Genomic DNA, 14,215 nt, shown 5'->3' on the forward strand with positions numbered 1-14,215 from the left:
GGCTAGATCCTTAACTTTCCAGCCTCTGCGGAGGTACTGGCTGTAGCCATTTTTGTTGCTACAACTCTTTGGCGTTTCAAGGTCCTTATTAGCAAGTAAGCTGGAGCATTCTGCTCACAGACCACACTCAGTAGGACTGCCTGTCTGAAAGAGTCAGAGATTGCCCTGACAGGACAGCCCAGAAAGCCGGCATTTTAAAACAGCGCAGCTTTTTTCCTGCTACTGCTGAAAACCCGAAAAGCATGCGTTCAGCTTTTCATCAACACCATTTAAGTGCTTCGCGGCAGGACCTCTTAAAAGAGCTGCAAGGTTTTGCAGCTAAAGCTGAGTCAGGAAGCCTCTCTTAGATGAGGGCACTTGCTTGCCTCTAGCAAGCAGAGCAGACCCGAGAAATTGCTGCTACCAAGAAACCATGCATAATGCTGTTATTTTGTTCTAGAATTACTTCCCAAGCTGTCTCAGGCTTTATGTGGATACAGTTGTCCACATGTTGGTGCCATTTGTAGCATTAGGGCCAGCTTGTTGGGGTTTCCGTCCCGCCCGGTACCCCAACAGCCAGCAAATCCCAAAGAGAAATTACACACAGGATTCCATAAGGTTATAAACTGATTGGCCCATTAGGTCAGGCTTCTTGTTAACTCTTATAACTTATGTTACCCCATTATCCTTATCTATGTTAGCACATGGCTCCGTACCTTTCTCAGCTGGGCAGGTTACATGCTGCCTCTTCAGTGGTCTGCACAGGAATGGCAGAGGAATCTCTCTGCTTCCCAGAATTCTCCTGTTCTCATTGCATCACCTCTACTTCCTGTCTGGTTTTCCCACCTATACTGCCTGCCTGGCCAATCAGCTTTTTATTAAAATACATGATTGACAGAATATAGATAATTCTCCCGCACCACATCTCCAGTAATCTGTGTATTGTCATGAGGCTGTGGCTTACTGGGTTAAAGTACCGGCGTCTGTCTCTGGTGAGGCTCAATGGCTTCTCTCTGACTCTGCCTTCTTTCTTCCAGCATTCAGTTTAGTTTTCCCCACCTACCTATATTCTGCCCTGCACAGGCCTAAGACAGTTTTTTTTTTTATTAACCAATGGTATTCACAGCATACAGAGGGGAATCTCACATCACCTCCCCTTTTCTGTTTCAATAAAAAGAAATGTTTTAACTTTAACATAGTAAAATTACATAAAACAAAACAGGTATCAAGAAGAATTATAGTGAGGCTGGGACTGGGCTGGAAGTGTAACCCAGCAGGAGGGAGTGGCTGTGTTTCAATAGCCTGCCTGCCGGGGGTGGAAAGGTAGGCCCTGCATCAGCTCAGCAAGAATTCTGGCCACCAAGGGGCACTGATCATCTCGCAGCAGATTCATCATTGGGGTGAGTTTGCTCTGACCCACGGCAGAAGCCCGACAAGGAGGAGCTCAGACATCCCTGGCCTCCCCTGACTCCCTGGCCACTCTGCAGGGGCTAAGCCCTCTTGTTTCCTAGCCCATCCCAACTTTCATCCAGGAACCCCTTCCTTGATTCCTCCCTTCTTCCTCCTCGGGGCCATAAAAACACCCAGCTCAGCTGGCTTACAGGCTGGGACTGGGCTGGAAGTGTAACCCGGCAGGAGGGAGTGCCTGTGTTTCAATAGCCTGCCTGCCGGTGCTGGAAAGGTAGGCCCTGCATCAGCTCAGCAAGAATCCTGGCCTGCAAGGGGCGCTGATCCTCTAGCAGAAGATTCATCAGAGGGGGGAACCTGATCCAGTACCAGAAGATCCACTAGAGAACAGTTGAAGAAAGAGATGGGCAGACGCCAAGGCAAGAATTCCTCCAACAATCTGAAAAACAACATGAAAACACCAGATCCCAGCGATCTTACTACAGAAGGACTTGAACACCCTGTTCCGGAAGAAGTAGAAAGCAGTGTCATTATGATAGCAATAGAGTCTCTTAAACAGGGTATGAATAACTCACTTAAAGAACTGGAAGAGAAGTATAACAAAAAGATTGAAGAAATGAGTAAAGAAATGGAAGAGAAATATAACAAAAGGTTTGAAGAAATGAGTAAATCCGTAAACGACACCCTGGGAAACCAAGAAAAAACAATCAAACAGGTAGTGGAAACAGTTCAAGAATTGAAAGCTGAAATGGAGGCAATGAAGAAAACACAAACCGAGGGCCAGCTAGATATGGATAATTGAGGTAAACAAACAGAGACTTCAGAAGCAAACATAACCAATAGAATACAAGAGATAGAAGAATGAATCTCAGATTATGAAGACACCATAGAGAAAATAAACGCTCTGACCAAAGAAAACAGCAAATTCAACAAATTCTCATCACAAAACATTCAGGAAATCTGGGACATAATAAAATCCAAATCTAAGAATAATAGGGGTAGAAGAAGGAGAAGAATTACAGATCAATGGTTCAGAAAATATATTCAACAAAATTATAGAAGAAAACTTTCCCAACCTAAAGAACAATATTTCTATGAAGGTTCAAGAAGCATACAGAACACCGAATAGACTGGATCAAAAAAAAAAAACCATCCCCTCGCCATATAATAATCAAAACACAAAGCATTCAGATTAAAGAAAGAGTATTAAGAGCTGCAAAGGAAAAAGGTCAAGTAACTTATAAAGGTAAACCTATCAGACTTACACCAGACTTCTCTATGGAAACCATGAAAGCCAGAAGGTCCTGGATAGAGGTACTGCAGAAACTAAGAGACCATGGATGCAAGCCAAGACGACTATACCCAGCCAAGGTATCATTCACTATCAACAAAGAAAACAAAATATTCCAGGATAAAAACAAATTTAAACAATATGTAGCTTCAAATCCAGCCTTACAGAGAGTATTAGAAGGAAAATCACAACCCAAGGAATCCAACATTCCCAGCACTGCCTACAATAACTCAGACAGCTAGTGACCCTTCACAAGCACAACTCAAAGAAGGTAAACACATACACTCTACTACCCCCCCCCCAAAATAACTGGAGTCAACAACCACTGGTCATTAATATCACTCAATATCAATGGACTCAATTCACCTATAAAAAGGCACAGACTTAGAGATTGGATACGAAAACAGGATCCAACATTCTGCTGTTTACAAGAAACACACCTCAACCACAAAGACAGACACCTACTCAGGGTAAAGGGTTGGGAAAAGGTTTTCCAAGCAAATGGACCTAAGAAACAAGCGGGTGTGGCCATTCTAATATCTAACAAAATCGACTTCAAACTAAAATCAATCAGAAGAGACGGAGATGGACATTTCATACTCATAACAGGAACAATCCATCAGGAAGAAGTCTCAATCCTGAATATCTATGCCCCTAATATAAAGGCACCCACTTATGTAAAAGAAACATTTCTAGAACTCAAGGCAGTCATCAAACCACACACACTAATCGTAGGAGACTTCAGCACACCTCTCTCACCAATGGACAGGTCAATCAGACAGAAACCTAACAGAGAAATAAGAGAATTATTGGAGGTATTGAATCAAATGGACTTAACAGACATCTATAGAACATTCCACCCAAATAGGAAAGAATATACCTTCTTCTCTGCTGCTCATGGAACCTTCTCGAAAATTGACCACATACTCGGTAACAAAGCAAACTTCCACAGATACAAAAAAATATTAGTAACAACCTGTGTCTTGTCAGACCACCATGGATTAAAGTTAGAATTCAACAACAATGCTACCCCCAGGAAGCCAACAAATTCATGGAAGTTGAACAGTCAACTACTAAATCACCCCCGGGTCAAGGAAGAAATAAAGAAAGAAATTAAAGTCTTCCTTGAATTTAATGAAAATAAAGACACAACATACTCAAACCTATGGGACACTATGAAAGCAATGCTAAGAGGAAAGTTCATAGCACTAAGTGCCCAATTAAAGAAAACGGAGAAAGCACACATTGGAGACTTAACAGCACACTTGAAAGCTCTAGAAAAAAAAAGAAGCTGATTCACCCAGGAGGAGTAGAAGACTGGAAATAATCAAGCTGAGGGCTGAAATCAACAAAATAGAAACAGAGAAAACAATCCAAAGAATCAATGAAGCAAAAAGCTGGTTCTTGGAGAAAATCAACAAGATTGACAAACCCCTCTCCAAACTAATCAAACGGTAGAGAGAGAACATGCAAATTAATAAGATCAGAAATGGAAAGGGGGACATAACCACAGACACAGAGGAAATTCAGAGAATTATTGGATCTTACTACGAAAGTTTATATGCCACAAAGTTGGAAAATGTAAAATAAATGGACATTTTTTTAGATAAGTACCATATACCAAAATTGAACCAAGACCAGGTGAACAATCTAAATAGACCTGTTAGTCGTGAAGAATTAGAAGCTGTTATCAAAAATCTCCCTACCAAAAAAAGCCCAGGACCAGATGGTTTCAATGCAGAATTCTACCAGAACTTCCAGGAAGAGCTAATACCTACACTCCTTAATGTATTTCACAATATAGAAACAGAAGAATCATTGCCAAACTCTTTTTATGAAGCTACAGTTACCCTGATACCAAAACCACACAAAGACACAACCAAGAAAGAGAATTACAGGCCAATCTCACTCATGAACATTGACGCAAAAATACTCAATAAAATACTTGCAAACCGAATCCAAGAACACATTAGAAAAATTATCCATTATGATCAAGTGGGCTTCATCCCAGAGATGCAGGGCTGGTTCAACATACTCAGATCTATCAATGTAATCCATCATATAAATAAACTGAAAGAAAAAAGCCATATGACATTTCATTGGATGCTGAAAAAGCATTTGACAAAATTCAACACCCCTTTATGATAAAGGTGTTGGAGAGATTGGGTATACGAGGATCATACCTAAATATATTAAAAGCAATATATAGCAAGTCGACAGCTAACATCAAATTGAATGGAGAGAAACTTAAAGCCATTCCACTAAAATCAGGAACACGACAAGGCTGTCCACTCTCTCCATACCTCATCAATATAGTGCTTGATGTTCTAGCAATAGCAATAAGACAACATAAGGGGATCAAGGGGATTCGAATTGGAAAGGATGAAGTTAAACTTTCGTTATTTGCAGACGATATGATGGTATACATAAGCGACCCCAAAAACTCTACCAAAGAACTCCGACAGCTGATAAACACCTTTAGTAATGTGGCAGGATACAAGATCAACTCCAAAAAATTGGTTGCCCTCCTATACACAAAGGATAAAGAAGCAGAGAGGGAAATCAGAGAAACATCACCTTTCATGATAGCCACAAATAGCATAAAATATCTTGGGGTAACTCTAACCAATGAAGTGAAAGACCTATTTGACAAGAACTTTAAGTCTTTGAAGAAAGAAATTGAGGAGGTTACCAGAAAATGGAAAGACCTCCCCTGCTCTTGGATTGGAAGAATCATCATAGTAAAAATGGAAATTCTACCAAAAGCAATCTATAGATTCAATGCAATCCCCATCAAAAGCCCATCAAACTTCTTCACAGGCCTTGAGAGAACAATAATCAAGTTTATATGGCAAAACAAAAAACCCAGGATAGCCAAAACAATCTTATACAATAAAGGAACTTCTGGAGGCATTACCATCCCTGACTTCAAACTCTATTACAGAGCAACAGTATTGAAAACAGCTTGGTATTGGCATAAGAACAGAGAATTCGACCTATGGAATCGGATAGAAGACCCGGATATTAACCCACAAACCTATGAACACCTGATTTTCGACAATGGAGCTAAAGGTATACAATGGAAGAAGGAAAGCATCTTTAACAAATGGTGCTGGCATAACTGGATGACAACCTGTAGAAGAATGAAAGTAGATCCATATCTATCACCATGCACAAAACTCAAGTCCAAATGGATTAAAGACATCAACATTAATCTGTCCACTTTGAACCTGATAGAAGAGAAAGTGGGAAGTAGTCTACAAGATATAGGCACAGGAGACCACTTCCTAAGTAGAACCCCAGGAGTGCAGACAATAAGAGAATCAATGAATAATTGGGACCTCCTGAAATTGAGAAGCTTCTGTAAAGCAAAGGACACTGTCAGTAAGACAAAAATGCTACCTTCCGACTGGGAGAAGATCTTCACCAACCCCTCATCAGACAAAGGTCTGATTTCCAAAATATACAAAGAACTCAAGAAACTAGACACTAAAACTCTAATTAACCCAATTAAAAAATGGGGTACTGAACTGAACAGAGAATTCACAACAGATGAACTTCGAATGGCCAAAAGGCACTTAAGGTCTACCTCCTTAGTGATCAGGGAAATGCAAATCAAAACAACTTTGAGATACCACCTTACACCTGTCAGAATAGCCAAACTCAAAAAACACCAATGATAGCCTGTGCTGGAGAGGATGTGGAGTGAGGGGAACACTCATCCATTGTTGGTGGGAATGCAAACTTGTGCAGCCACTGTGGAAATCAGTGTGGCGGTTTCTCAGGATATTGGGAGTCAACCTCCCTCAAGACCCAGCAATTCCACTTTTGGGAATATACCCAAGAGATGCCCTATCATACTACAAAAGCATTTGTTCAACTATGTTCATAGCAGCACTATTTGTAATAGCCAGAACATGGAAACAACCTAGGTGCTCCTCAATAGAAGAATGGTTAAAAAAGGTGTGGAACATATACACATTAGAGTTTTACTCAGCGGTTAAAAACAATGACATCTTGAATTTTGCATGCAAATGGATGGAAATAGAAAACGCTTTACTGAGTGAGGTAACCCAGACCCAAAAAGAGGAATATGGTATGTACTCACTCATAAGTGGATTCTAGCCATAATTAAAGGTCTTTGAGCCTATAATTTGTGATCCTAGAAAAGCTAAATAAGAAGGTGAACCTGAAGAAAATCATATGGTTATCCTCCTGGATATTGGAAGTAGACAAGATTGCCAGGCAAATTTGGGTGCACGGGGGGGGGGGTGGAAGTAAGGGGAGATGGTTAGAGAGAAGGGAGAGGGGGAGGATTGGGGATGACTTGGGGGAATGGGATGGGGGGAGGGAGGAAGGATAGATATGGGAGCAGGAAATATATATCTCAACTAAGGGAACCACATTAGGGTTTGCAAGAGACTTGATTCTAGAGGGGTTCCCAGGCCCAAGGAGCGGTTCCCAGATTGTTCCCTGGGCAGCAGAGAAGAGGGTGCCTGAACTGGCCTTGACCCATAACCATACTGATGAATATTTTGCATATCACCATAGAATCTTCATCTGGTGATGGATGGAGATAGAGACAGAGACACATATTGGAACGCTGGACTTAACGTCCTAGGTCCAAATGAGAAGCAGAAGGAGGGAGAACGTGAGCAAGAAAGGCAGGACCAGAGGGAACCTTCATCTGACGATAGATGGAGATAGAGACGGAGACCCACATTGGAGCACTGGACTGAGCCCCCAAGGTCCAAATGAGGAGCAGAAGGAGGCAGACCATGAAAAAGGAAGTCAGGACCGCGAGGGGTGCGTTCACCCACTGATACAAGGGGACTGATCTAAAGAGAGCTCACCAAGGCCAGCTGGACTGGGACTGAACGAGCATGTGATCAAACCGGATTCTCTGAATGTGACTGACATGGGGGCTGACTGAGAAGCCATTGACAATGGCACTGGGTCTTGTTTTGTCAGCATGTACTGGCTTTTTGGGATCCTAGTCTGTTTGGATGCTCACCTTCCTAGATCTGGAGGGAGGGGGGAGGAACTTGAACTTCCCACAGGGCAGGAAACCCTGACTGCTCTTAGGACTGGAGAGGGAGGAGGAGAGGGAGTGGGGGGGTGGAGAGGAAGTGGGGGAGTGGTAGGGTATGGGGAGGAGGGGAGGAAGTGGAAATTTTTTATAAACAAATAATAAATAAATTTGAAAAAAATTATAGTTACAATATTGATATCTACTTTATATTTTATAATAACTAAGGAACACTATAACTAACTATTCTTCAGCTCCAGCAAAAACTCTAGAAGGATATAATATTGCCTAAGTAATCAGGAAGTACATTATAAGCAACTTCCAAAACTCTAGAATTGACAGAGACATCTTACTACCTGGACAGTCCCCAAAGTTCTTCTGTAACATGGGAGCATCCAGTCTTCAGCCTTTAGGCCCATAGTATCTGGCAGACTTTTCCATGAAGCAGGAAATTTCAAAGACAGTTCTGCCTATATTGGCAGTTTGTCAGTCACTTTCTTCTGTAACCTGAAGAATGTCTGGCAGTCTCTTTCATGAATCAGGAACCCCGAATGACGGTCTCACCTTTTTAAGGCAACTTCAGCAATCATAGTCTCTGTGGGTCCTGTTTGTCCAGTTCATACAGCATAGCATCAAACAGTCCAGGCAAGAGCAGTTTCTTGCCCAAATGGCTAACAAGCTCCATAAGAAGCCTCTTCGGTGCTCATCTTCCTCTTGAAGTTATTGGTGCTGCCAGGAGCAGATGTGTCTCACTCTCATGAAAAGTCTAAGTTCTTAAAACATTTTAAATGCCATATTCTGAAGGTCTCTGAAAGATTTGAAGAATATCTATCTAATTGAAATATATCTCTATATATCTAGAAAATATAACTAACATAACTACAAACTTGACTATTATAGATGATTATCTAATAGTCAGTATTTCTTAATTATAAATAAATAAACAAGCAACCTCTTACTACAAATGGCATCAATATTGACAGCTAAATCCACTTAAAACCTGAGAGAGTTTGGGAAATTATTCTAGACAAAAAAAGAAGAGAGTTAAGCATGGTTTCTTGGTAGCATTATCTCAGGTAGGCTTTGTTTGCTAGAGGCAAGTGTACCTCATTTCTTACTCAGCTTTAGCTGCAAAAACTTTGCAACTCTTCTATGAGTTCCCACCACCAAACACTTAAAAGGTGTTGATGAATAGCCAATAACATGCTTCTTGGTGGTGGCAGGGACCTTGAAACTTCACACTTTGTGGCAATAAACATGACTCTGGCCATGTTTATAAACATGTACCTCTCCCATGAGACTAGATTCTCAGAAAGCTAAGGAATGGGTTTGCTTCAGCTCTCAAAGCCTCAACTTTAATCCTAGCCATATCAATTAGTAAATTAAAGACTCATGTGGTCAGAAAAAGAGCGATACAGTAAAGATAGTTTCAGATGAAAAAAGCCTCTAAACAGTTTGCAGTGTGTTTAAAAATATATGTAGACTTGGAAGAGAAAAGGAAAAGGATAGAGGTCTTAAAGTAAAAAAGAAAGAGAGTTGTTGGGTATGGTGGCACATACCTTTAATCCCAACACTTGGGAGGCAGAGGCAGGTGGATCTCTGTGAGTTCAAGGACAACCTGGTCTACAGTGTGAGTGCAGGACAGCCAAAGATACACAGAGAAACCTAGTCTCAAAAGCTAAAAATTAAAAGTAAAAATAAAAGAAATAGAATTTAAAATAGAGCCATGTAAAGATGGAAAACACACAGAGAATCTGTATGTTGTATGTTATATTTTCTTTGAATTGTTTGAATGCTGAGGAAGGAGCAACAGCTGCTAGAAGACATTTGATTATAAATGTTGCTGGATTAATCCAACATACATATTTTGAAAATGCTTTGACTTCAAAATTTAAGTTAAAAAATGTTACTTTGGAGAAGTGGTTTTGTTTTTGTTTCCACGGAAATGAGAGGCTGTGGATTCATTTTGGGTTAAGAAAAATCAGGTTTGATCAAGGAAGACCCCCCTGAAGACTCTCTGATAGGAGCAGATGGTTCAAATGATCCAACATTTAGGAAGACCTCTGTTGGAGTTTCAGAGGCCTGAAAGAAAGAGAGGTGCTCCCATGAAAGTAAGAAACAGCTGAAAGGATGGGCATAGGCTACTCACAGGAGAGTCACACTGCAATTGTGTGATGATGCCACTGGTGAGGGATCATTGGTGAGGAGACACTGTCACCCTTAGCAGCCTGAGGAGTTCCTTAGGACTTTCATGAACCTCAGTCAGTTGCTGAAAGGAACTTTAAGATTTACCAATTTATGATGCAGACTTGGTGATTTCCTTAAAGATATCTTAATGGAAGTGTAAGCACAAGAGTTAAGAAAAAGAGAAAAGTTTAAAAAGAAAGTAAAACACATTCTGGAGCTAGAGGCAGTGGGTTTGAGCCAGTCTATACTGGCTTCAGAAGCATGCCCAGTGAGCAAAGTATGTCCTGTGAGTGAGCTTTTCAGAAGAACCACCGCTTGCATCTTACCTATGCGTGACCAGGCATGCATGCAATTAATAGCAGGTGCTTTTTGGGAACAGGCATGCATAGTGAACAAAGGCATACTTAACTTAAGCCTGTCAATAAAAACAAGAAGGCAAGGGCTGGAGCAATGGCTCAGCAGTTAAGAGCACTTCCTGTTCTCCTGGAGAACTCAAGGTCAGTTCCTAACACTCACCTCTGGTGGCTCACAACTGCCTATAACTCCATCCAGCTCCAGGGAATATGACACTCTCTTTTGGCCTCTGACAGCACGGCACTCATGTGCGTATGTCAAAAAACAAACAAACAAACAAATAAAAAAACAACCGTACTGTGAGAGCCTTTAAGTCACCTGCTGTCCCTTAGAGGATCAGGTTTTCTACTATATGAATGTCATGTCCTGGATGACTCTACATATACATAGATGCCACCAACTGACCATCACCATCCATGAAACACAGACTGCTAAATAACTTAAATGTGAAAAGGTACCAATTATGAACTTATCAAAGGAGATGGGAAACATATGAACACATGGGTTCATTATAACTGTACCAGTAAAAACAGACCTAAGTATCTATCAACCACATGATGCAATCACCTTCCTAGAACCTATAAGAAGGATGAAGATGACAGTCCCACCACATTGTCATCCAGTTATCTGGTCTGCAAGCATAGAATTCTCAACTGTCCCCAAGGCTTCTGCTCAACAGGAATGAATCTGTTGAGCTCAGGAAGGGACCTGGCCAGAGTCCATCATCCTGGCCAGTATTTAGTTAAAACTTGCTACAAATTTGACTCAAAGATTGTGGTATCCACGAAGATTGCCTCAGTCACCAACTAAAAAAAAATATGTTAAAGACTCCATTCTAATTAAAAGATCAGTACTGTATTTAGGTACTTACGACTCCCCCGTACACTAAGGAAGTCTGGGTGTGATGGAGGAGGGTTATCTGTCTATTGTGTTATTTTCATTGGTCAATAAAGAGACTGCCTTGGCCCCTTGATAGGACAGAAAATTGGGTAGGCGGAGTAAACAGAAAAAAATGCTGGGAAGAGGGCTATGAGCCAGAAGCCATGGAGCCAGCCACCAGGTCAGACATGCTGAATCTTTTCCGGTAAGCCACCACCTCGTGGTGCTACAGATTATTAGAAATGGGTTAATATCAAGATATGAGAGTTAGTCAGTAACTAACTCTCTAGAGATAATGGGCCAGGCAGTGCTTTAAATGAATATAACTTGTGTGTTATTATTTCTGGGGCTAAGCTAGCCATGCAGGAGCCGGGCGGGATGAAAAGCAGGCCTGCCCATAGCTCCTCACTACAGATGGCGCCCACGTGGATAACTGAATCCACAGAAAGCCTGAGAAAGCTTGGGAAAGAATAGAGTAAAGCATGTTTTCTTGGTAGCAGCAATTTCTCGGGTCTGCTCTGCTTGCTAGAGGCAAGCAAATGCTCTCATCTAAGAGAGGCTTCCTGACTCAGCTTTAGCTGCAAAACCCTGCAGCTCATTAAGAGGTCCTGCCATGAAACACTTAAACTGTGTTGAAGAAAAGCTGAATGCATGCTTTTCGGTTTTCAGTCGGAGCAGGAAAAAAGCTGCGCTGTTTTAAAATGCCGGTTTTCTAGGCTGTCCTGCCAGGGCAAACTCTGACTCTTTTAGGCAGGCAGTCTGACTGAGTGTGGTCTGTGAGCAGAATGCTGTGGCTTGTTTGCTAGCAAGGACCTTGAAACACCATAGAGTTGTGGCAGTGAACACAGCTCTGGCTGGTATCTCAGCCACAGGGCTGGAAAGCTAAGGAATGGGCTAATTCCAGCCGAAAAAGCCACAGTTTTAGTCCTCTCCTTAAAGGCTCATGTGGTCAGAAAAAAAGAGATATACAGTAAAGAGAGATTCAAAGAGGAAGAAAACCTCTAAATATTTTACAGTGTGTTAAAAATATATATGCAGGCTAAAAGTTAAAGTTCTTAATGTAGAAAAAGGAAGAAAGAGAGTAGTTGGGTGTGGTGGTACACACCTTTAATCCCAATGCCTGGGAGGCAGAGGCATATTGACCTCTGTGACTTCAAGGGGTAGAGGTAGATTGACCTCTATGACTTCAAGGTGTGGTAGCTTGCACCTTTAATCCCAATGCCTGGGAGGCAGAGACAGACAGATCTCTGTGAGTTCAAGGATAGCCTTGTCTACAGAGTTATTCCAGGACAAAGATATACAGAGAACCTGTCTCTAAAAGTAAAAGTAAAAATAAAAGAAATAGATGTTAAAATAAAGCCACATAAAGATGGAAAATACACAGAGAATCTTGATACTGTATGCTATTATGCTCTCTTTGAATTGTTTGAATGCTGAGGAAGGAGCAACAGCTGCTGCTAAAAGATATTTGTTTATAAATGCTGCTGAACTAATCCAAGATAGATATTTTGAAAATACCTTGACTTCAAAATTTAGATGTAAGGATATGATACTTTGGAAAAGAGATTCTTCTTTTGTTTTCACAGAGGATGAGACCCTGTTGATTGCTTCTATCCCAATATGGTATGATAGACCACGCCCTCCTGAAAGGTTTCTGTGAACACCCTCAAAAAATTACTTCACTCAACTGCCGACTGAGATGAACCTGTCAGACAGGTTATACCATGAAAGACCTGATTAACTGCGCCCCTATACAGCAGGAAGAAGTTTGGAGAGAAATAACTACGTCCATATTCCCAAATATTGTTTATAAATGTTCTTTTACATTTAAAGGGGGATATGATATAGATATGAATAATTTCATTGGTATGGATTTTAAGGTCAATTTTGTTATATGTATATATATTTCTGATCTTGACTGATGTATTGTGATTGTGTAGTTCATTTTAAAAATGTAATGTATAATTAAAAAATATAGGTTGTTAATGGATAATCATCGATAATAGTAAAGCTTGTAGTAATGTTAGTCTGATTTTCTAGAAGTGCATAGATATATTTCAGATAGACATTCATATCTTTCAAAGACTACAGAGCATGGCATATAATGTTTTAATAACTTAGGACTTTTCATGACAATGAGACACGTCTGCTCCTGGCAGCACCAATCTATTTCAAGAGGAAGACGGGCATCGAAGAGGCTCCTTATGGAGTTGGTTAGCCATTTGGGCAAAAAACTGCTCTTGCCTGGACTGTTATATAAACTGGACACAGAGAACCTGCAGAGAGAGGACTGCTGAACTTGCCTAAAGGTGAGATGATATTTCGGGGTTCCTGATTCATGAAAGAGTCTGCGAGACATTCTGCAGGACACAGCAGATAGTGACTGAATTGCCTTTGAAATTTCCTGCTTCATAAAAATGTCTCTGGATATTATGGGCCTGAAGGCTGAAGATGGATGCCCCAACAATACAGAGGAACTTTGGGTGACTGTCCAGGCAGCGAGATGTCTCTGTCATTTCTAGAGTTTTGGAAGTTGCTTACTTCTTGTTTACTTAGGTAATATATCCTTCTGGAGTCTTTGGAGTTAAAGAATGGATAGTCGTAGTTATAGTTTTCCATTATTATGATAAAGATTTAGTTATAAATATTGTGACTGTAATTCTTGCTTGATAACTGTTTTGTTATGTGTAATTTTACTATGTTAAAATGAAAGCCTTTCTTTTTTGTTTAAACAGAAAAAGGGGAAATGATGGAGGAGGGTTATCTGTCTATTGTGTTATTTTCATTGGTCAATAAAGAGACTGCCTTGGCCCCTTGATAGGACAGAAAATTAGGTAGGCGGAGTAAACAGAAAAAAATGCTGGGAAGAGGGCTATGAGCCAGAAGCCATGGAGCCAGCCACCAGGTCAGACATGCTGAATCTTTTCCGGTAAGCCACCACCTCGTGGTGCTACAGATTATTAGAAATGGGTTAATATCAAGATATGAGAGTTAGTCAGTAACTAACTCTCTAGAGATAATGGGCCAGGCAGTGCTTTAAATGAATATAACTTGTGTGTTATTATTTCTGGGGCTAAGCTAGCTGTGCG

The sequence above is a fragment of the Myodes glareolus genome, chromosome 20, assembly GCF_982192425.1.
Source record: "Myodes glareolus chromosome 20, mMyoGla1.1, whole genome shotgun sequence".
NCBI lineage: Eukaryota > Metazoa > Chordata > Mammalia > Rodentia > Cricetidae > Myodes > Myodes glareolus.